Here is a 27,563-nt window from a genome sequence, read left to right as displayed (position 1 = left end):
GGTTAATCATATTTTGATATAACTGCACACAAGGACATTGGAGTGGGAATGTTCCAAAAACGTACACAGATTTTGCTGAAACTAAATATATCAATGTAGTTTTTTTTGTTTTTTTTTCAACACAAATGACTTGTATATATACATAAAAAATACTAAATTGTTTAATTTGGCTTTCTGGAACTGCAACATGTGTGCATGTACATCTTGTTGCTGAAGATATTTGATTGTATGTAATTTGCTGTGTTACAGCATGTTACAGCATTTACTAAAGCCTAAAACATTACACACTACACTTCATAGCCCACATCTGCCACTAGGTGGTGCCACATTCTTTTTTTCAAAGTGTTTTCCAGTCATTGAAATGGCAGCTGCTTACAAAGCCTAGGCAGCATTCCTGTGGCTAATGTGCATTTATGTATCTTATAATCTCATTGTTTTCGATTGTGTATGCGTGATTTCTGTATGTTTTATGTTAGATACACTAATGTTTCTCCAGTCAAATGCCAGGTATAGGAAAGTATCCCCCAGGATTTAATAATGTGCCACAGGCATGTGTATTTTGCAAAAGCTTAAAATAAGGTGCATTCTCTTAATGCCCTTATTACAACATTGACCACAGAGTTTCTTTATGTTTGTTTTGTTCCGGTTATGACTGACCTGTGATTATAAAAGTAAATTAAGGTTTTACACTTGTACACACATTCCTACTGCCTGTATGGTTAGATAACAGCCGAACAGTTAGTCCACTGCGAGAGCTAGCAGGCCTGCGGAAATCCCCGGAAAGGACTTCAAGTAATGACTTCTTTGGAGATGGAGATCAAGGTCAACCTCAGTGATGCAGTACAAAAACATCTTTGGAGTTGAGCATTGCAAACATAAGTCAGACTGGAAGAAGGACGACGAAAATACTGGTGGAAATGGACATTTTATGATCTGTAGCACCCAGGCAAAAACAAAGAGTTTGTAGCTCCTGCTTGTTTGAAGAGGGGTTAAGGGTTGGGGCTAAATGGAGTAAAACGCTATTATTCAACCTTTTTTCTTACAATATCCTCATATATGAAGATAATGTAATATATGCCAGGAGTATGAAAATATTATGTATTGTAGCTTTAAGTCTGGAGAAAACATATTCAAAGGAACGGCTACAGTTCATCTCATGTATGTCAGGAGGATGAGAATATTACACAGTGTAGCTATGCAAGTCAATATTGGTCCTGATAAAGACCGTATTCATTGGAAAAGCTAGCCATCCATGAAGAAGAACCCTGAGCTGCTCTGATTTACCAGCATATCACAGTCAGACCAGTCCCCCCTGTGACTCACCATCCCTGACACATGACGTGAGTCGGTGCAAAGCTTCCCTGACACCGGTAACCTCCGTGCCAGCCGGGGCACCCAAGTGTCACCTTACAGCACGGAGCCTGTTTTACACCTGAGAGGAGAAGGCAATGATCAATCTCTCTCTCTCTCTCTGTCTCCCGCCCCGTGTAGTCTCAGAGCTGCGTGAGTGAGCTAATTAGAGACCGCCAGAGAGATGGTAAGAAAGAGTGACGGCGAGAGGCAGAGATGTGCACCGTCGCGGCTCTGCTTGGAGTAAAACTAGGGCTTTGTGTCCGCTAGTCTACTCGTGTTTCGTTTTTAAGTTGGATTACTCTGAGCTCCCAGCAAGCCCCAGAGAATGTGCTCTCATTGGTCATGTCGTAGTGACGTGATCAACACAACATGGCCACCCAGAGAAACACACACACACACGCACGCACACACACACACTCAGAGGGTGTCTCATGAAGAATAATCTGCCAATAATAGGGCTGCCAGACGGAGTGCTCCTTGAATTCCTCGGGTAGAGGTTCCCCGCTCCTGAAAGGCCCTTTTGTCATATGATTACCACAGCCTTCAAACGCTCATTTCGAAATCAGGGTAAACCTCTCAAACAAAGTAAGCAGTTGGGGAATTCTTTGGCCGAATCCCATGTGGCCTTGGAGGCGGTGGGGGGTGGGGGGGGGGCGGAGCGCTGGCTCAGGCTGGGGCGATTGGCTCCTGACGCACAGACGCTCCGAACAGGGAGAAGGGACAAAAACTCCAGATGAGCTTGACAGCTGTACCCACCTGTCGCCATAAATCTGTTCACGGTCGCCACAGAGTGCCCCTTCCCCTCCCCTCTCTGTGCCTATCGGCTGAACTTTTCTGAATGACCCTGATCTCAACCCTTTTTTCTCCCATTGTGATTTTAGTTGAGCTCCCATGTCGCCGCTATGCTAGCAAAACCTACGTAGTAGGCGCTTCTGCTGAATCACGTGCACTACTGAGGTACACTCCCTTACACCCAGGGACTGTTTCCCGCTCTGTTAAACCTTCGTATACCATAGTATAGTACATTAGAACTGTCCTTTAGAGTAGAGGTGAATCTCTCACTGAAACCACCTAGCACCTAGGGGTTACTGAGGAAGATCGACTTTTTACTACTAAGCCCTGAATAATAATATTTAGAAACATAAGCATATGTGATGTTAATGAAGAAGAGATTCTTTATTTTGACACGGTAGTTACAGTGTTATCACTAGTGTGAGTATGAGGATTTATTTTGTTAAGTTATGTTTTTTTTCTTGTTTGTACAATGTACATATTTGTACAGCTGTTGAATAAAGAGCTTTTAACCCACCCCTTCCCCAATAAGGTAAAACAAAAATTCTACATGAAGTGAGAGGAAACATGCTGGAAGATGACACACTAGGGAGAAAGTTGCCTGGCAACAGCAGGAAAACAGTGGCAAGCCACACTGATGGAATCCAACTTTTTTAAACCTAAGTGAGAATCACCTGTTAATTATGGCACAAAAATGGTATTTATAAATATATTTTTCATTGGATCATGTTCTTCTTGCCCATCTATACTTGTTGTGTAGGCTTTGCTGCAGCATCCTTCACAAATATGGAGGTGCAAGCTATATGTTTCCCAAAATACTCCACACAGGAAGCCATTCTATGTATATTTATATTTACATTCCAGCTGTTATTTCAGTTTGGAGACAAACTTACTCAATAGAAGTTCACATACTACATTGCAAGGGCTATAGCCATGCTTATTATAAATTATTTAACATTAATTTCAGCTTCTTGTGGTTTGTAGCATCAGGAAAAAGTGACTTATTGCACTAATATATCCAAAATGCACAACCAGTGCAACTCTGGCTTCTTTTTATTCTGCTTGTTTAAGTGCTGCTAGCCCACCTGCTATGAACACAATGTGAAATCAATAACTTATTATAATTGTAACAGCTTGTTATCGACAGACCTGTTTTGTAATACAGATGTCGCCGCCTCTGAAGAAGAGGATAAATAGAGCAGGACACAATATCACCTCTGTCCTCTGCTTCTTTTTTCTTACTTTGAAAGAAGTGAAGCTAGATCACAAAATTAATGAATTCCTTTTGAGAGAGAGAGGGAGAGAGAGAGAGAGAGAGAGTTTGGTGTGTGTGAGAGAGAGAGAGCAAGGTGTCCCCAGACCAGGCTGTTTACTTCATAGAGGATCTTTGTTTGATTAACATGCCTGTCCTGGCCTGGCTGCAGCCTTCCTTGCTTTACTGCAGAGGAAAGCTTTATTTTATCGATAATATCTTCCCATTGCTCATTTTCATTGATCTCTTGGAATAGTCCGAAGCGCCCAGATAAGAGGTGTATCATAAGAGATATGGGCCCGGAGAAGTGCGGTGGGTGGAAGGCAGACTGGCAGACAAACAGAGGAATGCGGAGCGCTTGGGTCAGCCCGTCTGCGCGCAGAAATGATTTTCGGAGAAAGAGTGGCCTAGCGTTTGCCCGCGAAACATCCCAGGAATTCTGTCCACATCCAGAACGGGGTGCTTTCGGGGTGACGTCCCGCTTTGATCGGACCAGCCACGTCCCGAGCTAGGGAGACCCCTCCGTATGCAAGACGGGTCAGCAAATGAGCCGTGATTGCATTTTGCACGGCGCTGAAAATTCCACGTTGCCAGGGCAACGGGAGAAAACCAGGGCCTGTGACTGGCTGGGGTGGGAAGGGGGGGGGGGGCATTCGGCCTTCTCCGCTCACACTCCCTGCCCGCCTCCAATTCCCTGGTCACCAGCAGTGTTGCAGCCTACCTAAAGCCCTCATGCGTAACTCCCCCGTGCTCAGGGTGGTTCCTATTGGAGGATCAATTCGGGCGGAAGTTCTATTGTTGGACCTCAGTCAGCTGGAGAGATGGGCTGGGAGTCCATTCTGGCTGTCCTGTTTGGAGCAGCCATTTCAACATGGCCAGATCATGCTCTGCAGAACCAGAATCTGTTCCATCTCCATATGCTGTTTTTCCATTTGTCCCTGATTGGCCCTGGAGCATCGTTTTTAATGAATCCCCTACTAGAGATAGCCTGTTCAATAAGTAAAATGCCTGCAGTTCAACAGTTAACACTAGGACAGTAACAGGTTTTGAATTGATTTAATATGCATTTTAACATGTATTTAATTTGTTTTGTTGGAACATACCTGGAATTCCATTCACGGACACGTATCACTTCATGCAAATGTTAAAAAAGGCCTGGCCTTAACCTCCAGACCTATTGATTGGCAGATTATACTGAGCCGCTAGTCGCTACTGTTTGTCGAGAAGCGTCTGACCTAGACGCCTCATGTTACCGCGGCACCCAGATTGGGGCCCATCCGTTCCATTAGGCCCCCCCGACACACTGGTGCGAAGAGCGGACCGCACAGCTGGAGCTGAGATTAATGAGGATGTGAATAGGAAGAGGCAGAGAACTGTCCACACAGACCGCCTCAGACTCTTCGTCACCTACCCACCACTATGGTTCACAACGAGGGGAATGCCTGTGAAATATTCATGGAAAAATAATGTGGCCTGGTAGATAAAATACAGTTTGGAGAATTGTGTTTTGAGTTCATTGTTCGCTGAAATGGTCAGGTTGTCAAAAAATAAAACCTGAGAAAAAAGTGACCTTTGAAATCTTATGAATATCCAGTCTATTCAAGTGGTCAGGGTGTGAATTGTAACTAATCCATTTTTTTGTTTTATGTAAGTCAGAACAGCAGCAATAGCCATGAAATTAGAATTTCTAAAAGGTCTATCATGCATACGGATTACAGAGAAATAAGAAATTCTGTATATTCTGTATCTGCTGAGTATATTTCAGACCCCATCCCTCTAGACCCTTCTCACTAAACTGATATATTTAATGACTGTATAAGAAAGGTCTTCAGAAGGATGAATAGCACTGATATCTGCACATCTTTGGATTACTACATTGGGGTTTGACTGAGCAATCACCTTACCTGCCAGCCTCCGCATGATTTATATTCTCCTGCCACATAGATATAAGTACAATGCGCAGGCATTGGTGCCCGAGGGAGGGGGGGGGGGGTGGGTGTAGCGTCCTCATATCTGTAGAACGACCAGAGGACACTCTGAATATTCGCATCCGAGCTTCCCCCGAAAGGATGCACCCTCAGGAATGCACAGCATCGTCCGGCCGTATGCTGTACATTAGTCATTCCACTCAAGAGAATTTGTGTCTTAGCCGCAGCCAGAACAGCATATATCAGATCAGATTAGCCCCTGTCTGGTCCGTCAGGACACCAGTCAGGACATTGGTCTGGACGTGTCTGAATGGTGATAATCTCGTTGCCCAGCAGTACACTGGCTCTGCCCTAATACCGGGAAGCTCTTCCTTTCAACGTTTAAATTCTGATGAACACACAACCAACAAGGAAACAGAGAAAAACAATTGAGAAAAGTATGTAGTATGTATGAAATTAATTCTAATCAAATCAAATCCATAAACAAAAAAGTGCTCTCGGACACCTGTGATCACACCCATGGCAGCCAAAGCTCCCTCTCACCCCTGAAAATGGCACACACGGCCAATGCACGGTCTGCCGGTGGGTATTTGCCCGTGAAGGAGAGGGCATCTGACAGGCGTGGCGGACGGCACGCCAGGCGGGCACGGGCGCTCCGGGGCGCATTCCTCCCTGACGGGTCGGCGTCCGGACGGAGGTCGGCGCTTTCCTGGCGGGGGCGGCGGTGCGGATCGAAGGCTCGATGGGAGGGGAGGAGAGGGCTGAGGGAGGGGAGGGGAGGCGGGGAGCACGGGGGGGGGGGGGGGGGGGGGGGGTGGAGGGAGGGGAGGTGGGACTGGGGGGAGGCGCCTAACCGGGTCTCCTGAGCCCGCGTACCGCCCGACGCAGACGCCAGCGGCTCTTCCCACGCCCCTGTCTGGCTGGAATCTCCTTTCATCCGGAGCAGGCTGCGCAGGCTAGCCCCGCAGACCTGCGCAGGAGCAGGACCGCGCTCAAAGCTCCCTTGTAGCCGGTCCTGGAAATAAAAGAACCCTATTTCCCCCCTTCCCGGAGTGAGTCTCCACTTCCCCGTCTCCTGGAAACCTGGTGTAATTAAACCCCGGGGAATGTAAACCCCAGGTCTGTGCAATAAAACAGCACTGACCCTCCTGAGAGGAGGTGGCGGACATTATGCGGGAGCTGGTATTTAGCCTTGGGGGGGCCCAGTCACCACCTTGCAGTGTGAAATGTCACGCCATCCATTACTGTGCTAGACCCGGGTCAGCCATTGTGGCTCAATGTCAGTGTGAATAAACGCAACAAACTGACCAGCAAAAAGAAATGTAGTAAGCTCTGGAATCATGGGCCTGAATATTTCAGAGGTAATTGCAGGGTGATAGTTTACATAAAGAAACATGCCTCTCAAAGTTACATGGAATTAATCACACTGATGAGTGCCTTATTCCTTTTATTATTTTCCACTTAACATGAAGGGAAGTTTATAAATAGCTAAAACAAATGACACATTTTCTCCATAAACTAAATGTCATTTTTACACCCTATATAAACTACAACTGTCAAAAAGAAACATGCAATAATATGTTTAATACACGATCATTACCATCATCTCAATCAGACAAGTATGTTTTGAAATATAAATACCCTCCATTCTATGCTAAACGTCTAGCCCATTTCATAGACAGTGCTTACACCAATGTCCAAGGGCAAAAAGAATTTGCTTTCATTATGGGAGGTTGCTAAATGAATCAGTTACATTATTCTTGGTTGTCTTCAGGCAAATTAATTACTAACGAGGTATGTCGACATTAATTTAGCACAGTCGCTGACCTTAGCGTAGAAAATCAATGCCAATATCAAGGCAGTCTTGGTCGGAGACAGTAATTACAACAGGACAAGCAATAGGCCTCCCCGTGAGTCACACCACATGAATAAACTCATCCTGCCTCCAGGCAGCCGAACAATTGAACTGGAAAGCATTTATATTCCGGCCCAACTGCCCAAAATGAAACCCTCGTTTTTATTTTCCATGTAAGAGTAGAGGTTAAGATAAATTATTTGCAAAGCCATTTATCTGTGTCTCCATTTTTGCCTTCATCTGTATCTGCAAGGGCCTTTATTCCCAAAGAACACATTTGCATTGCACGTTCAAGAAGTCGTTAAAAGAAACAAAGACGAACAAAAGATAAACTCTGATCCCATCCAGTCCAATTCTTCTCGGTGGATTCTGATTTCAAAGCAATTTTAACATGACAGCAACTGGGAAGGAACCGCTCGCTACAAACAATGTCTCAATCAAAGCTGCCCGTCATCCATTCGGCGCGGAAAATGTTTTTCCCTCAAGTCACCCTTTGAAGGGAATTGCAGAGGTATGCGATGCGCCAATGATTACCATGCCATTTAACAAGCGGGTGACAATCAAGGCGTGACCCCAATCTGTCAAAAAATTTGTGGAGTGACAATCTCTGTTCTGAGAGCGTGTGAGTGAGTGAGTGAGTGACATGTGGAGCCAGGGCTCGAGTCTTGTGGAAAATGCAGGCTGGGGAAAAGCTGTTCTTTTCTAAGAGGGGCGCACTTTATATTCAAGGTTCTTCCATAGCTCTTTTCAAAGCAGCACATCACTCACTGTCTCTCAGGTCGTCAAAACGCAGGCGACTCCATTTGTAACCCGTGAACACACACCCACGCATGCCTGTGTACACACACGTGTACACACACACGCATGCTCAACACAGACTAACAGACACACACGTATGCATGTATATCCATGTGCAAACACGCACACGCACACGCACACACACACACACATACACATACAGTAACATGTACAAACAGCAAAGCTGCAGCAGCTACAGCTACCTCTTCAAGATATATTGGCAACGTTTCTTAAGATCCCTCCTGCACAAAAACAAATCCAGTAATGTATTTGAAATGAAAAAGACACTACCACAGTTTCCTGGGTGCACTTGTGTCCTTTCAAATGACAGAAACAGCCACTACAGTGATTGGCAATGAAATGTTTCGGCAGTTCCCTCAGACTGCGGAGAACTAGACGTCCCTGTCCCTCAGACAACCATCAACCCATACAGCAGACTCATAAAACCGCCTCATCCACAAGCATCCGGGGGAAAACAAAGATAATCAATGGGCTCAGGGGTTGGACCAGACCGTCTGGGCCAAGAAAGCGGGCCCTTAAATCAAAGATACAGTGCCATTATGCAATAAAGGGGCTACTTCCTGTGTCGCGTGGCCTTGGAGCGTCAGGGTGGGGAGGCACTCTTTATCAGGCTGGCTTTATTAGGGTTCTGGATGGCCTTCAGCATCAACAAACATGTCACACACCTGTCGCTCGCTCCCTTGCATGGCTGTGTGCTGTGTGCGAGGTTTGTGCCGTGATTATGCAGGTGATCATGGGATGATTAAAAGGAAGTCTCTCCATTCAATAGCCGTGGAATTAAATTTGCCACTACTGTCATAGTGCACATTGTAGCGTTAAAATGACAAGTGAATCCGCTGAAATCTTGCTGCTTGTGCAAAGGAGGGCAGAGAAATTCATTTTGAATACTAAAATATTGCCATTTCTTGCAGTTTCTTTCATGCCATTTTTTTTCTGAAAATGGAAACATCCAGAATTCCGAGATACCAAATAGTGAAAGCAATACTTATTGAATGTACTTTTTTGTGTTATCCAAATGAGTAAAATGTACAAACAATAATAATTTGAACAGCTTTAGCATTGTAACTTCATAAAAACAGAAAATAAAAGATCATTTTTGTACTTTATAGGAAGCCTTCTTTGAGCTGTTATATGCTTGTAAGAATTCAGAATTAATTAAAAATGCTCCTGGCTGAACAGATGGCTCTTAAGCTCAGATTTTAAAGTGCTATTGGAGATCTGTTTCGGGTGAAGAATCACAAATTTTAGGGGCAGAAGCACTAAAGGCTCTATCCCATATAGAGAGAAGATTAGCTTTAGGCATAGTCACTTGGCCAGTACTGGTGAAATGAAATGTCAGGGTAGGCTTCAGTAGCAAGTCACTTCAGTGACTTATAGAAGGGCCAGTGGGCACATTAAAAGTCAATAAAAGTGCTGTGTAGTTAATGTGGGACTTTACAAGGAGATAAATCAGTTAACGCAGGACAGAGCTACTGTATTCCTGTGGCCAAGTATGGGTCAGTATCCCAGTAGCTTAAGAAAGTGCTGAACCCTAATATATATGAGATGCCAGCTAAGACACTACAGGCTATTTTCCAGCTTGTTAAGGCAGCGTGAGCTGTTCCCGTCCATCTGCTCAGTAATTCTTGTCATGTGATCAGCAGGACAGCGGTGTTCAATCATTCAATTAAACAAACAATTCATAGTTTGTTAACCTGGCCAACCGATATTCCATAACCTACATGAGCCAAACTAGGCTATGATGCAGCCAACAGGACAGCCCCCATCTACTTGCAGGACATGATTCGATCCGATACGCCTGCTCGACCACTCTACTCTGCAGCAGCAGGGCGCCTTGTAACCCCTCCCACCCGACCAAAGGGATCACAGAGCTTCTCCACCCTAGCTCCCCAGTGGTGGAACAAACTCCCTGTCCCTCTTCGAACCTCTCCCTCACTACCCATCTTCCGCCATGGCCTGAAGACTCATCTCTTCAGACTATACCTGGACTAACTACCACCACTCTGCATATTTCCCTCTAAATCCACCCACCCCCCCTTTTTATGACACTTGTTACATGTTCCCCCATCCCAGCACTTTTTGGTAATTTGTATTTGTCCTAATATTGTAGCTTATTCTTCTGCCTAGTTGGCTTTGCAGAGGTTAGGTAAGAATAATGTTCACTGTGTGAACTAAACTGTGTTCTTGGCTAGAAATAGTTGTACAACATAAGTATTGTATCTTATTGAACCTGTGTTTTGTAGTTGTCTATGACCATGAAATGCACTTTATGTATGTTGCTTTGGATAAAAGCCTCTGCCAAATAAATGTAATGTAATGTAATGTTGAGAGTGATAGGGTGGGAACAAAGGTTTTGGGCTGATATTTGGCTGCTATTGCATGTTCTGGTGTCTCACAAAGCAGGTGAGGTCTTCAGGACCTTGGAGAGCAGCTGCCTTGTCTACAGGTGTGCACACCTGGACGTGATTGATAATCAACCCGCAGTAGGTCTTGCTCTTTGTTTTTGTCAGGCTGGGTTTAAAAGCCCAATCAGCTGTGCCTTTTGGGAGAGGCCTACAGCTTCAGCAAAGATACCAATCTTGTGTCAGGTTGCTAGGCCTTAATTACTCCTTGAGAAAATATCACACAATCTCAAAGGAGCATTTAACGAAGACATTAAGTGCTATAAAGTAGTTCTCCATACAGCAGGCTACTGATTAATGTCAGAGTGCTAAAGATTGGTTACATTTTCACTCTGTTCAAACTATTACCTTTAATTTTTCAAATGAAGAGGGCTGACAAGACTTGGAGCTGAAATTAGGTACTGTGATGTTTATTTATTCATTTACTTTACTTATGTATTCATTTATTTCTTTATTTTTACCTCAACACCACAGTAGGACACAATAAGGTTGTGCAGTGGGGGTCTTATTTATGAGAGCCATATTTTTGATCATTATGATCATTTAGATGATACCACGTCGGTTTCTGATGAAGTGGTGTGACCACAGGTACTCGCATGTGGGGAGGCATGGAAACCATTTTACACAAGAAAGCTCACCAAAACTCAGCTAAGGTGCAGAGGGTGGACATTTATGTACCCAATTATAGTGGGGGCTAATTTATCTTCAAACTGAGAATTTAACTCGGGAATTTAACCCGGTCACAAAGGAGCTTCCCTCTCTCTTTCAGCTAAGGGATCTTTAATATCCAGATTGAGTCAGAATCCTGGTTTGCCCAATCAGAAAACTGTAAATATGAATACATTCAGTCACTAAAACTTAATTAAAAAAAGTAAAATAATAACCACACAATTATTTCATTGCTGGATCAGTAACAACCGTTATATTTATGGTTTTAATTGGTAGACTATGGACCATCAATATATTCAGCATATTACACTGTACTGGCCACAGTATGGATAGCGCTGTAAAAGACATTCAGAGAGGTAATGAATGCAACACATTTGCTCCCAGATGTGCACATCAATCTTCTGAAAATGATCCCTGGGTAGCAGAACTGCCTCTCGGTATGTCTGCCTACCATTAAAACAGAGGGCTGAAAACAGAAATAGGGGAACAAGTGGACCCCAGACATTTTCACAATACTGTGTTATGAGATTAATAAATGATATGTGTTTATGCTGGAAAGGTTAGGCTGTCGTGGAGGGAGTCTTGAACATGGCAAAGCTGTCTCCTGGCAACGGTTTGGCCTGCAGCCGGAGAGAAAATGGGAGTATTGTACTGTCAGGAAGTAATGTCATTCAATAACAGGGGAAACTTGTCATCGAGCTCATGGTGATATTATTCTGCCATTTTCCACAGCATTGACTTGATGGCTAATGAAGTGTGATTGAATTTTGAAACAAGACACTTTTTTGCATTACGCCTTTACTCTCAAACCAATAACTGGCAGACTGACTGGACTGCGTATATGGGCCATAGAATAGAATGCATATATAGCAGGGATGCACGACTCCGGTCCTGGAGGGCTGGTCTACATGCTGGTTTTTGCTCCGAACATTTACCTTAGTTTTAGTTTTATGTCAGCTCTATAAACTATGCTGGTTCACTGCTGTACTTGAGCACAGTGTCAAATCAAGATATGATTGAGCTAATTAAATGATTATGAGCTGAAGCAGGCGCAGAATTCTGAAACAGATATATACGGTACATTGTCTGTGCATAAGATATAAAACTGTTCCAGAATTAACACAATGTAACATAACATTACGTAACGACAAGAACAGGCCATTCAGCCCAACATGCTCGCCATTTTCATACCGCTAAAGTATATCTAGTGCTCAGTTTACCTACAATTATGAGCTTAGGATCAGAGGCGGATATTTCAGCCGATCTTTACAAAATGGAAATAAAACACCACCGTAAGGTATAATTCATTTTCTGCTGTCGGCAGTTAAACATCTATCGAATAATACATCAAATTGGACAGAGCCTCTGAGATGAAAAGAAAATGGAAATACGAAGTCGGAAAAAAAAAAGGCGGCGTCGCTCAGAAGATCCATCACAGCCGCCGTAAAGCCAGCCGGCGGAACGAGCGGGCCGCCGAGCGATAAGCAGCGAATGAGCGCGCATCTGTGTCGCGGGCGCAATGAGTCATTACAGGGAGGAGCAGATTGCTTCGCGCGAGTCAGATTTCTGCCAGGGTTTATCACTGCATGATGGCCCGCTGTTCATCATGATGGACAGCTATCCGCTTCACCGTGTCCGGTCCTCGTGGTCACATTTGTTGCTGCAATCGAGAATGTAAATCTGTAAATGTGAGATTCATAACCGCCATTACTGTAATACCAGTTCTGGGGGCGACATTTTAATACTGAAAATGCAATTTTGAGGCAACCATTGCAACGTGCTCCACGTCATGATGCCGGTTTACCGTGGACTGGAGCTGATCAGCCGTGTATTACGTCTGCAAGCAGATTCTGCCTCCATGCATTTCTTTTTTTAACCATGACACTGCCATGCAATGACTGGTATTTAAATAAATGGAGCTAGACATCCACGTGGTGCAGAGAAATTGGATGCGATTTGCAATGCACTAATAGGTGCAAAGGAGTAGTATCTCATTATTGTGTAATGAACAGAGCCTACTGCAGGCACAACCCGGTTGTATATTTGCATTATTGAAACAAATGTGTCATCTCGCTAGTCAGACTTTGCCCCAACCCCCCCAGCATGATCCAAAACAAGCCACTAAGAACGTGTCAGATGGGACCGAATGCTAATACAGAGAGTTATATGCCTGAATAATTTCAACCAATTAAGCAGTAAACGCTAGAGCTGGGTTGTCTATCATTAGTGCCATTTCACACATATTAGCTTGTTTTTTTTTTTTTTGCTGTATAAATTAACTTGCTGTCATTGAGGCCAGTAATTAAATCTCCTGTGGAAAAGATCGAATAAGTTTATTTGCCACTGAAGGGCATTGAGCACTGTACGCATTTTTTGACTACGCCTTTGTGTCCGCATCTTTTCGTAACGTGACTCTTTTGCAGTTATTGTGACTGCGTGACAGAAGAGAAGATAGATTTCATTTCCTTCAGTTTACTATATACTTTGTGTTTGGATTTCATATTTGTATCCATGCGCATATGAATGCCGTACATTAGATTCTAATAATGCAAAAAATTATTTGAATATAATGATAAAAAACAAATCAAGTTTTTCCCTTTCCAAAAAAAAAAAAACCCCACAATAACATAATATATCAAAATTAAAAACATATTTAAACTGACTGTAGGAGAGAGGATTGCTTTGCTGGGTATTACTGCAGGTTATTAAACCAGGATGGTGGCAAAGCCAATGCATTGTCTGCCCTCTAGCAGGCTGTCATTCCTGACACAGAGGACACGGCCTTGGGAATGGGTTATTTTACCTTTATTAACAGAAAAAATGAGGCGGTAATCATGTTTGTCCTTACCCCTGCTGCCCGGGCCAGGCGCAATGAGAGACTGGAAATGTCCCTCGCACATTTGATTATCCACAGAAAACAGGCTCTGTTAACCACTGGGGCCGATGCATTACAATAAATTTGAAGCTTTAAACCAGGAATAATGGAGTTTGTACACTGTGAAAACCTCTGACAGTTTCCCAGCCTCTGAGCATTGCATTTTCAGAGCGTTCGCAATCCTGAGCCCTTTACACGGGAAGGATGACCAGCGCTGTTTCAGAACTGATATTCTTTTCATAAATACGTGTTTTACTGGGATTTCATTTCTAAGGTTCATTCTTAATAGCCAGAAGAAAAGGAAAACATGTTTTTAGCTGTTAAGCTACAGAGTCCCCGGTTGGCGTTTTTGGAAATTTTAACATTCACCTACATTTTGAGGCACTGATGCTAATTGTAACCAGTTTCACTTTAAAAAACGTGAAACAGTCAATTTTTTTTTCAGTAAATGAGATTATGTCTTTGAATCTCTGGTGAATCTTCTGTGATGATTCCAATAGTGGTAGCTGCCAGGGGCCAGACTACCAAAGGTATTTCAATTATCAGAACTGCATAGACTGTTTCAGTTAAATCAGTGATTATTTGATTCAAGGGCTGAATCCAGATCTGGGCCCTTCAGAAAAAGGATTAGGAGCCCCTGATCAGAGGCTTATATCTGCACCTCTGTGTCTGTAGGCCTGAAGACAGATGGCAAGACCTGCTGTAGGCCTGAAGACACATGGCAAGACCTGCTGTAGGCCTGAAGACACATGGCAAGACCTGCTGTAGGCCTGAAGACACATGGCCAGACCTGTCCGGTGGGCCAGGCCAACCGGATGGGAGGGTTTGGGGGGTACACAAGGATTATGGGAGGTGGGATAGTTAGCACATTATTGTCTGATGAGTTCATTTGTATTTCAAGCAGGGGACTTCTGATTTCTTCACAAGCAAGTTTGGCATATTTTACACAAACAAATTGCTTTGAACGGGTAGATGTCAATAGACAAAAACACCCAAACCTTTTTCCATCCTGTGAATAGCCAAGCTGCAGATGCTGTTATTGTACCCATGATATTCCAACCGGGATAGCACGCTAACCTTTTAAAAAACATTAATTTTATTTTGTTTTTTACAGCTGCCAGTGAGGTTTAGTATGTCAGAGGGCATTAGGTGAGATGAAATTGAGGGGCAAAATAGCCCCACAGTTACATCTGAGAGTCCCTCTCTGGGGATAAACTTAAGAACATCCTGTCCACAGATTAAAGCCAAGAGACAGATAAAAAAAACAGCAGAATACAAAACATTGACCTTGGAAAATGCTCAAAGCTGTCTGCAAAAGAAATGAGAATCTAGAAGGTGCTTATTTCCTGGGTTCATATCTGCTGTAAATATCAGGGCAGATAAAACTCCTGCTGTGCAATGGAAAATCCAATCAAAATGCCACAGACAGGGTAGCTGCTTTGGAGTGTATTTGCGTGGTCTGTCTTGAGTGTTAATTACAAACAGAGGCAGAGGGACTGGGTATGAATTACTTGTATATAGGGGATTAAGGGTTGCTTTGCTTTGGTGAACTGTCAGCTATTCGAGAAAAAAGAACGGTGGACACAACAAAGGGACCTTACAGAAAACCGGTACCACGGACGTCACTTATGTACTCTATGCACAGGAAAGCATTTTTGCTGGAGGTGATTCAGTCATTTTTGAACTACCTAGTTTTATTTTTTCTTTTTGGAAACTTGTTGTTCATCCATGAAAAACCTTTTTATTTCAAAGGGATGATTTTTTTTTGTTGGTTTTTCTTTTAGCAGATAGCTGTTTCTAGAGTGACTAAAAGGTTCTTAAAACCCGTTTACACAGCTGCCAGTTTTTCTATTTTTATAATGACAATCAATGTACTTTTCAGAAATGCATCAAACTCTGGTCCAGCGGTGCTGGGAATGCAATCTAATTATATAAATTGATCACTTATGACACAAAATAAACACAGCGGGCTGTGTCCTCAGGTTAACACAAAGGCTTATGCAAAGAGCCGAGCTCTTTTCTGCTGCTTTTCTCAATTGCTATAACAGCAATAATGCTAGAATTCAAACCCGCAACCTCTGAGTCAGATGCTTTAGTCTCCTTACCACAAACATCATAAGTCTTGTATCACAACAGAGTCAGTACAGATTTGTTGTGGTTTCAGAATGCCTTTGATTTACTTTGTTTTTCTTGATTGCGTTTGCTGTATTGGAATGATCTTGGTTGAGTGAGTCATTTTTCCCGTAAATTCGGCATCAGACCTGGGGCAGGACGTGTGCGAAGGAGGGGAGCGTGGGGGTGGGTGATGGTCAAGCTGTCTGTGGTCGACGTATCACAGCTGTGGATGCTGGCGAACCAGCACAAACCCCTTTTATTACTGTTTTTAGCTCAGACCTGAAAAGAACATATTTGCCCCCCAGCTGGAGTGTCAGAAAGAGTGTCAAACACACTGCCCTGTCAAAGAGGCAGACACCAGACAGAGGTCAAACAAGTGAATGCTATTGCTACTGAGCTGCTGTTTATTTCCCCATGAATACCTGTTTTATTTCAGCAAATAGCAATATTAGTATACCCCAGTCCTAAATTGCATGCTACATCCCGAAAGTGGCTTCTCAGTGGCAGAAGGCTACAATGGTCCCATCGAACTAAAACAGCGTTGCTACCAATTCACAATGGGAGAAATCTGCAGTTCTGTATACTGTAACATTCAGCCCCCCCATCTGAGAATTCTGTAGAATCGCCCAGTCATATCAAAACAACAAATGTGAAAAAAAGAAGGCAAAGAAGAACAAGAATAAGAACAAGAATTTCTTCACTGAACATTCTAATGCTGATGTAACAAGAACAGCTGGTGAATAAAAACAATGGGGTTCTAGAACTCTGACTTAGAATTTTGAAGAAAAAAAACATAACAAAAAAAAACCCTCGTCTTCAAAGGCTTAACAAGTTCAAAAAATAATATTTTAATATTTTCCCTCTAATCTATATCATCATATATCAAGTCTGGTCAGTCACCCCCTACAGTACCTTCAAGCTGGAACCTCAGGGGACTGCTCATCATCCCTGTTTGATTTGTACTACAGTGATCTCATGGTGAACAGACTCAACTAAAAAATTACATGGGAATTATGATCCACAAAATCCATGAAATATTTGTGAAAAGCAACTTGGCATCAAGTAGTTAGGGTCTGAGGTGAGATAAGATCAGTCCTGGCATTTGGAATGACTTCTTGACCGCTGGGACAGCTGCTGCAATTCGTGAGAGAGAATGCCAACCAATCACACCACATAAATTGTTCCCATTGGTTTATTTATTTATTTATATTCATTTTGCCCTTGCCAGGGTGTTTGCATATTGGATTTCGATATCACCATCAAAACACAGCTCGCAAGATTACAAAGAGCTGAGAAGTTGCAGATAATGAAATTACAAACCTTGTTACCATGGAGCCTTCTCCTCCCCTCCAGGAGAGTGGGGTATGGTGTAGAATGAAGTGGTCAGAGCTGGTGTGTGATGAGAAAAAAAAACTGAATTAAACCCCCCTAGACTGAACAACTGGACAATTAGCTGTTTTTATTGAGTTGATCCCTAGGATGCATTTTCCTTGTTTGGTAAGAAAATACTTTTTTAAAAAGTGCTTTAATGCAATAATATGTTTGGTTCATGCCCCAAGGTAGTACATTGCTTTTTCTAAGGTGTGATGGAAGCACTTAGCAATTGATTCGGTAAAAATAGATGCATTAATGACAAAATAAATAATGAGTGTGATGGAGGATGGTGCAGCAGCTTAAAGCACTTTATACAATGCAACCCCTGTAATTTATATGGCTCTCACCCTTCTGAGAAATTGAGGTCAGTAGTCCAGTGATTAATGAATTCATTTTGGTGCAAAGTAATTTGGCTAATCCAGCATATAAATCCGTCGGTGAAGGTGGATTGCACAATGGAGTTTGCATGGCTTCAGGAACAGACAGGCCATTGTCCTCCACAAAGGCTGCTTTCAGGGAAGGGGAATGTTGGGCCTGAACGGTGTCCAAGAGTGCACTGAAAGCCATTATCTGCGAGTATCGGACTTAAAAAAAGGATTCATCTCAGGCAGATCCCATTTACTCTCTACTCCTGTCCCCATTCATTGCAATTTGCTACTGCCAACACACAAGGTCTTAGCCTGCACAGATAACAGGGTAACATGGCCGTCTTCCCAGACGCTTTCCTTTTCAAGTAAAATCTTTTGATGAATAAATAAAATTCCTTCTTTAGAACAACCAGGCTTTCCTTCTGTTCATGTTTAACACCAGGGGATATTTTTTTAGATATGCACTGTACCCAGGCTGCCAAAATATACCAGTAGATATATGTGAACAAAATAATCAATAAAAAAGGTTCATGACCTGAACTGTGGAGAAGGTTTGGGTGGAAAGATATTTTTTTTAGTCCTGTGTGTAGACCTGTTGAGGATGTGACCGGTAGCTGCTGCTTGTCTGTGGAAACGATGCTCACTTCAACCGTTTGTAGGACATTCATGAGCACAGCACTCACAATTATGTAGCCCATTTGTATATTGTTTACACAAGCTATCATATGCATTTAATGAGTTTACCACAATAGAATAAAATGTCAGTTCTATAGCAAAAAAAATAAAATAAATATAAATAATAATAATTCCCATGATATAAAAAATCCCATATGCATTTATGATATGCTAATAAATCAGTTATGCACTATGAAATTACGACTGAAAATAGAATTATCATCACTTAGCTTGGGGGAGTGGGATTGAAGTTAGGGCCAGGTTTACAGTTGGAGGAAAGCCTCATCTTTTGATGGTGGCAGGTAGATTTTTCCACGCTTAGGTGCTAAAATTATAAAACCAAAAATAAAAAAAATCTGACCTGGGACACTCAGATGCCCATCTAGCAGTACTATACCAATCGCAGAGGTGAAAACAACTGCAATCCTTCCGGGCAACTGCAATCCATTTTGGATCAATCCATCTGTGGTCCTCTCAACCCTGGACAGACAGTGTTTTAAAAGCGCATACACTGAGACCGCACTGAGGAATAATGACTTGCTTGATCCTATCGCTTTGCGTTTTGCATTCAGAAAAATGACACATCTGGAGACAGGAGGTGTCCACATCTCCATATCTGCAAGCCAGCATCTGCACCGGAGCGAAGAATACAATGTAAATGGGAAATGATACGAGGGTTTTAACAGAACCACAAATGATGACCGCATTTCCTCTGTATTAATATCCCCATCTATATTTATGAGTGTACCGCTTAGATATCTCTTTTCTATTTATTTGTATCTTGCGTTTTGCAACGCGGTCTGAGTCGCTCCTCAGCTGTTCATTTTTTTTTCCAGCGGTGAGCAACGGCTAAGAAGCATAACATGCAATTCCAGAAAGCACAACAGACATATCTAACTCCTCGGGGGAGGGGAAAAATGGCGTTCGTAAAAAAAAAGGCGTTCACGCTTGTGCAGGCAGCGTCAAAGCGCTGCTTACCGCCGGCGTGGGAGTGGAACGGAGTAGCAGGCGACTGCTTTGAGGGCAGTGACAGGGACAGACAACCCCAGGACTGTGCGCGGAAAAGCCCAGGTGCCATGGTGTTAACGGGTAGGCTTTCCCTCCGGAATTAGTAAAAAAAAAGGGGGGTTCTGGTTGGTCAGCCTCTGTGGCTATCTCTGGTTCCTAGTAGTAGCGATTACGGTTCTCGGGGGGCATATATCTGATGTTCATCTCTAATGTTCTCATCACAATATATGGCACTAACTTCTTAATAACAGTGCCCCCCCCCTCCCCTCTCCAAACAACAGGAGTGGACGAGGCAGTGGGGCTCTGAAATTGGACCAAATCCTCGCATTAATTCTGGATGGAATTATGCCGCTCCTGAAGGAGTGCAATTATCTCTCTGTAATTGGCAATATCGGTTTTTATGTTCAAAAACCAAGTTACGCTGAGCCATCCTGGGGGTTTATGTTCGTATAATAAAATAGAATTGAAAATGGGGTAAGGAGAGAGAGAGAGAGAGATGTTTGACTTCATTTGAATGGGTCACCTGCTGAGAAGGTGCCAATTTCTTTTGAACCGTTTCAGTGCTTTTGCAAAATGATATTAAATTAGCGGTGATGTGTAGCCGTAGCAACCTCCAGGGACGTGAGACAGCCAAGCTCCTTTGTGGATTACATCAGCCTACCAGCCAGATCACTGTGGGAGGACAGCTTTGGAAAACTTCAGGCAATGATGCTGATAGTAAACGATTCTTAATTGAGATATATGTAGTCCTTTGAGTGGTGATAGCTGGGAAAGTTGGACCTATGCAGAAAAGAGAGGATGAGAGAGAAAGAGAGAGACAACTAGAATACAGGTAGCAGCCCAATACTCCTCTACCTGGTATAGTTTAAGAGAGGGAGTTGAGCTAAGCAATTCATTGTAGTAATATCCTTTGTGCTCTTCATGAATTCTGAAACAGGTGTCATATTTAATTTAAAAAGTCTGTTCTTGATATTCTTTGTGATGGTGTGAGGTTTTGTACAGGAGTGGGGAGAGATGATTACCCTTATTTCGAATGATTCTCCGGTGTCTGATTTTGAATCTGAGAAGCAGTCAGCACTCCGAAGCCACGCTCTCAAGTCACTGATACGATACTTCTACATTCACTCTGGTCTTTTGGCAGATTTTGCTGCAGGGGAAAACCCAGAATGCACTGCGTTCATATGAGCGCATGCCAGGTCTCTGTAGATGGAATGCAGAAGGCACAAACCTGCAAGAGAATGAAACCTCTGTCATCTGGTCAGCGGTACCAGACAAAAATCCCTCACTTTTGACACTGTAAGGAAATTGGGGATTTTAGGACTGTTTGCTGTTTGGGGGGGGAACAAGAAATGTAATGCCCGCGTCAAAGGGAATTTCTTACTACAACGACTGCCATGCAACTCCACTAAAATAATTTCTATTTGTTCCTTTACACCTACACATGGGCTCTAAGTGGTACGTGAATTCAGATCTCTGTTACTGCGAGATGTCACCTGTGCTTTACCAGCCACATAGACATGCACAGCGGCACTCAGTATATTCATTATCATATAACAGCTGTGTGCTGTGTGTTCATTTTACAACCCCCTAGACTATGTGAAACCTTTATCATATTGTTGACTGCATGTTGTGCTTGTGGATATATGGAAGGCTCGCTGCTTATCGTGCTCTAAGTCTCTGGCTGTAATTACAGCTGAACAACGGCATTTGTGATAGGGTCCCTGCGTCAGCAACTGACCTGCTCTTCATCACAGGGGCTAGAACAATGCCTGAAGGGACTGGCTTTGAGCTGAATCACTTCCTTTCCCAGCTTCCCAAATTGAGGAGATGGGAAACGTGAGAGAGAGAGAGAGAAAGGGAGAGAGAGAGAGAGAGAGAGAGAGAGAGAGGGAGATAGAGAGAGAGAGAGAGAGAGAGAGAGAGAGAGCAGAAACCAATTTTTTCTTTTCGCCACAGCACCGTCACATCTTGAAGGAAAAACAAATTGGTGTAGGAACTAGCAGCACATGAAGACCACAAAACCATTATGAAGCCGCAGCCATTTAATGCACTGTCCTGGACGACGGTAAGGCCAAAAGAAAAGGATGATAACGTTGAGCTACAGCGAAAGCCTGCGACTCCGAAGCACTCCAAGGGCCTGGCAAGGGTTCAGCCGAAGAATGGGGCCTTTACATTACTCCGGATACCAGCTGAAAGTGTGTTTTTCTTTTGTGCCTCAGATTTCCACACACTGCCATGGGTGAGAGATCAGTTGAAAGAGATTCGGTCTATTCAAAAGAGGGATTGTACCCATGTTGTTATTTTACTTTGGGGCTCTGTTAGATGAAAGAACCTGTACGGTTCTATTCATGCTTCATTTGGGGGAGATCCTTGAGGAATGCATGCTCTCAAAACCTCAACATTTGAAATTCTTTACAAGGTTAATCGCTGCTATTTAAAAAAAAATCAAGTAATGTGCCACAGTTGGCTTTAAAAGTATAGTAGATGCAATTAGAAAAAAAAGACTTTAAAAGGAGACTCTCATTAGCTACGTGTGCTTTCATTGAACTGCAAATTTGCATGCATATCCAGCAGCCTGCCTCTCTCTGGTAGGCAGCAGTATTGTGAAATAAGCCCCGCTCCATGTTTCCTTGGTTGCATCCTCCCCCCTTTTCCGTATGCCTGATTAAGCTGTTTCCCGCCCCACAGCCCAGGGCCCGACATCTGCCTCTCTATCACACCGCTGATGATGTTGTCTTAGAGACAAAGTGGCGGAGTAATGAACTGAGCTCGGGGTGGTATCTCTGTCTGTCTCCACACCTGTGACAGCTGGGAGTGTTAACAGGAAGCCTGTGTTTCAAGCTTACGGGAGGAGGTGGGGCAGTTGCATCATTCTGTCAGTTTGTGAAAGACCCCATGCAAGTGGGGATTTGTGCGTTTGTGCCTGTGCATGTGGTAATTTTCTAGTTTAGGCTATGATAAAATATCATTGGTAATAAAGTAAATTGTAGCTGAACAGAATGTGAATTTTGGGCAGGGACAATAGTCAAGAGGTCTTCATGGCCTCTTGTGTCAATCATGAAAAAATGCAGATGATACAGGAGATAACCAAAGGAACAACCTCAGTGGAAACTTTATCAAATGCCCTGTCAATCTCTGTCTGAGAGCCATGCCATCTTTAAACGTGGTCATAATGATTGAACCTGTCTGGAATTTTGAGGAAATCAATACATGAGGCATGGCAGACATGCAGGACACTACCAGTTGTGATGTTCCTATCACCAGCATGCAGTTGCAATGCCAGAAGACCACGGAAAAAAGAAAACCAAGTCAGGTCATGGGTTTTATTCAAAATGATGTATGATGACAACATCCCATGCTGTGCCTTTTCTAGCAACACCAGATGAAAAAAACAGGAATCGGACTGTCCTGGCCATGCCACAAGAATTTTGTTGTTGGAAATGAAAACACAGAAGCCAAATGATTCATGAAAACAGCAGCATTCATCATTAGACCATCAACCCCCACAAAAAAAATCAGCCAATTCAGAGAAGAGAAATTGTCACGCTTGCAGAGAATGCTCAAAATGAAATCCCAAGAATACGTATGCACATTTCAAGATTGTGTGTTTAATATTAGAATACTGATGTCAGCAGTGGACGGGTCAAAAGGTCAGCCATCGTGGGAAGTTATCCGGAGGGAAAACAATTTCAGGAAAAGAAATGCACTGCAGATCCATCGTTGCCTCATCCTGCTTTTGACAGTGCGCAGTTCCGAATCTCAACGCACAAACCCGTTTCATTCACATCATTCACATCTGGTGACCTCAACAAACCCTCTGTAGTTCAGTCAAGGCCATTTGACCTCCGTCTGCAACAGACTGCAACAGGAAATCACCCTTCTTCTTCCGCTTCTATCTACACTGTCTGCACCAAACTCCAAAAACAGCTAAGCGAGCAAGTCATTTTTATCCCTACAGCCTTCTACTGCATGGCATGAAAGAGCATTCCATCTTCTTTCAGATGCAGATCAGCCGTCTTGCTGTCTGGATGGGAAGCAATTATGCAAACAGTTCATTAGACCTTCAGAGATAGCAGCACTTTAAGCACTTGAAAGATCCATCTCCGTCAAGCGGCTGCGTTGTTGATAGCCTGGAATAAGGAACGTATGCTTTTAATGGCTGCGTATGCAGTGAAGGGAAACGCACTCAGGTCGGGTTTGAAATCTAATGAGCTTCTGCGCTGCGTTCAGGAGTAGGGATGGGCCACAAGGCACAGGAGATACAGCAGTAGCCTCATCGTGTGGATTCATCAGGGAAATGAATCACAGGTCTGTGGTCGGCAACCATTCTGCATTTCTGACTGATTCGACTTGAGGGAAAAAACCGAAACCGAAAAGCAAGACTTTCAATTGAACTGCCACCAATTGAAGATGTTCCGAGTCCTCGACGGAACCAGAGGTATGTTGGCATATCTAAAGGAGAGTACATGTGTACAGAGCTTTATGAACTAACTACCTACTATCTGTGTGTAAACGGGGTTCACGTAAGTGAGGTTTCATGCAAGGCGTATAAATCTTGGTCATTGTTGACATTATTCAGCAAAAATATATCTGGAGTGCCTCCATGTACTCAAATGCATTATTCAATGTGTCACAGTTTATTTTTGAATGTATGGGATTAATATTTTTGTTGCATAAGGGCCCTTTGGGTGTTTCACTGCTACCAACTCACAGTATCTGTGGGAAGTTGATTTTTCCACTTCTTCTATCAGCACCCCTGTGCTAGGACCCCAGAGTTAGCGTCCATATAACGGGCCCTGGTTCTCATGCTACAGCATCAGAAATTCCTGCGGTGCTGTTGTACAATACTTCGACTGTTCACCAGGGTTGCCAAGTCCACGCAGACAGACAAGCCTATATTTAGAATTTTTTTATGCCTTGAGGAAAATCCCCGAAATAGTTTTTAGGGGACAGAGAGATCATTCTGCTAGACTGCCCTGCAGGAGACCCGAAGTTCCGATTGTGTCAGGAAATTAAAACATTCAGAGAGTTGCAAGAACCATTTGGCACTTGCATGTACTCACTCACAAGACTACTGTAAGTTCATGGACTTGTAAGTTAATGTGAATTATAGACTGAAACAGGCAAACATTTCGCCGTGGTGACGTTCTTCAGGACAGTTTAGGTATTTGAGCTATTTTTCCTGTATACAGAAATTTCCTGTCTATTTCGTGAACACTGTGGCTCCTCAACACGTATATTTGCTTGGTGGAGCTCCTTATCCAGAGGAAACTGTACAGAATCAGAGGAAATGGTCACCAAATACAAAAATACAATCAACAGCATAAGCCACAAGTGTCAACATCCAGTATACAGAAAGAGTATGATGCTTGATAAGCCTCAACAACAAAGCTCCCACCTCCAACCCTCTACTAGTTTGGGGCAGGGCAACCTGCAGTCTCTGCAACTCAAACTCTAGAACTTCAAATGAGTCATAAGAGACAAAGACAGATTTCTCAAAATGAGCAGGTGTGGGTGCAGTGGGGTGCCTTCTACATTTTAAATGAGATTTTGAGTGGTCAGGACAGGATCATAGGCTCAAAGAGAATTTGGAAACCAAAATAAGATATATGGTAATTTTTAGACTGTAGTCTAGAGTTAGTTAGTCACTCACTTTGTAGTTTAGTAGAGCTTTTCTCCTGCATCAACCTCATATTGTTTCATGATCACCACCTTGAGTGATGTCACTCTGACATGTTGTGATAAGAGAATGAGGGAAACAAAAACAGGGTGTGGTGACATGGCCATTTCCTGTATCCTTTCTAAAAGCATTCCCTACTGAGCTAAATTTATTTGTTTTTGATAAGTGATGAAACTTGTGAAATAACTTCAAAACAACCTAACAGCCTTGGGCTTGGACTAATCAATGAACATTCAGGTTGTGGGGAATTATGTTAAAACCATACAGTGTTACATTTCTATTTAGTTCACTAAGAATAGTGGCTGCACAAATTAATTTCTTACATTAGGAGTAAATAGCTAGGGATTTCTACTGTAGGGGCAGCTAATGTAATGATGAGAAATATTTATTAAGATGAGACAATTCTTCAGATATGCCAGATTAAAAACAAAGAAAGATAATGAAACAGAAAGATTAATAATGTAGTCAGTGGCCAAATTTCCAAGTTGTATACTCGTACAACAGCTTTCTAAATCTAAAAACAGAAATAGATTTCAACCACATATTTATGTTCATGTCAAAGCTCAGTTTAGGCTGTGCCAGCATACTCTTAATACTTAATAGAACAGCAGGCCTGCCAAAGAGCAGAACACTGGCAGCAATAGCCTAAATAAATCCTTCTAGCTGCCACGTTCATAATTTTGCACAGACGTCCACAAAACCACATCTAAACAGAATGCCCATTTCCTTCCCAGGCATCAACATAAAAAGTGCAGCCATTCTTGAGAGAATGGGTGTAGCACAACACCTGCTTTAGCACAATAAAAGGAGTTATTATGGGAAAGAAAAATACCACAAAAAGCCCAATATTGTTTGCAGCTGTTTAGAGCCCATCTGTTTATGCACAGATTCACTTGGAGATGTTTTTTTTTTTTTTTTTTCAAAATAAGCAAATTGAGTTGGTGGTGATATCTGGAATGTGTTGGTCGGAGATGTGTGATTATGAGGTAAAAAGTTGCATTTGGAAATTTTATACATCTGTGGGCAGGGTTGAAGGATTCAGCAATGAAGTAAACCCTTACCATCACACTCCCAGTGTGTCCCAGCATGCAACGCTGTGCAAATTCTCATTCTACAAATGGTCCTACCATGAACGTGGCGCAACACCACACCAATTCAATGGTACTCTCGTGAAATCCAAAACCTGCCCATCTTCAGCTGCCCTCAACCATCTGAAAATTGTTTTCTGAACTTATCGTCACAAAATAGACAAGGAAATGAGTTCTCCCACTGCAACCCTGTTCTGGAGTAGCTCCCACCATTTTAAATGCAGTGCAGTCCAAGACACACCGAATGTTGCACATTATTCTGACTGATCTCTAATACTCCCACGCCATTTCATGCTGTTGTCAGTTGTGCTCCTGGCTGGTGGGGAAAAAAAGACCCCATGTAGGTGATAAAAGCTTATCTCCTCAAAAGGAAAGGTGATGGTTTCTGAATATCAGGGAAACAGAAACACAGCTGTGAAATTGAGACAGGTGGAAGCACTTTTTTTAGAGCTAAAATGCACCCTGTTGTTGTTGCTAGCAATGTTCAATGACATAGGCTGTCACACAGGCAAGAAGTTAGGCTGAGGAGCTTGTAGTATTTCTGCAAACCTGGTTACATTTCTGCACATAAAATGGCGCTACAGTAGCAGGGGCTACAGCAACAGCCAGCTGAGGCCATCGATTCTCTGCCTCTTCCTAGTCTGTCCCAAGACTGATGGGGGAGATGCAGGCATCAGCTGCAAGGAGTGGATCCAGGACTTGTCTGTGGGGGTGGAGGTGGGGTTGGGCTGGTGTGGCAGTCTCTTGGTTTTTATTTTTAGATGGATGTCATCTGATCACTCTAGTGCAGACGATACCCCCATTCCACCTGTCTGTGTATACGCTCCCTAGTTATTGTGCCTCTCCAGTGAAGTGGAGTTAGAGGGGGATAACAATGCAGTGTAGAAGACCTGGTTATTGCCTTAGGAGTGTATAGTGTGTAGAGTAACCCTTACTTGGGTCGAGTACAGCGCAGGGATAAGATGTAGCTTCCAGTAGCAGCCAAGCATTCAGCAGCATGTGTCTGAGGATCTAGGGGGTGGGTAGAGTTGGAAGGGGGGTGGTTCCATAAGTTGTGTCAGTAATGTTCATCATTGCAATTGAACGGTGAAATAATAGAACATTGACGTTTACTTACAATTGTGGTTGAGATGGGGTACACAGTGCTCTGGAGGATATGTTATATTTCTGAGAAAATTATGTCCCGCTCTTTTAGGTTTACAGTTTGTGTCACCCACTAGCCTCCCCCCCCCATGCCTGTATAATTATGACTGTATAATTATCTCCTAACAAACTACTGGGAAACACAAAACTTGATAAACTTGCTAATT

General features: G+C 43.1%; 1 protein-coding gene across 1 annotated transcript in view; it reads left to right on the top strand.

Moving 5' to 3' along the window:
• The first annotated feature begins 23,118 nt into the window (after positions 1–23,118).
• Positions 23,119–27,563, top strand: part of LOC118221821 (carbohydrate sulfotransferase 15-like) — a 65,988-nt gene continuing 61,543 nt past the window's right edge. Inside the window, exon 1 of the mRNA XM_035407216.1 lies at positions 23,119–23,923. The gene's annotated coding sequence lies outside the window, so the exon portion shown is untranslated. The remainder of the gene's footprint in view (positions 23,924–27,563) is intronic.

This window comes from Anguilla anguilla, chromosome 2 (genome assembly GCF_013347855.1).
Source record: "Anguilla anguilla isolate fAngAng1 chromosome 2, fAngAng1.pri, whole genome shotgun sequence".
Classification (NCBI taxonomy): Eukaryota; Metazoa; Chordata; class Actinopteri; order Anguilliformes; family Anguillidae; genus Anguilla; species Anguilla anguilla.
The sequence above is the reverse complement of the archived record's forward strand: the minus strand, read 5'-3'. Positions and strand labels throughout refer to the sequence as shown.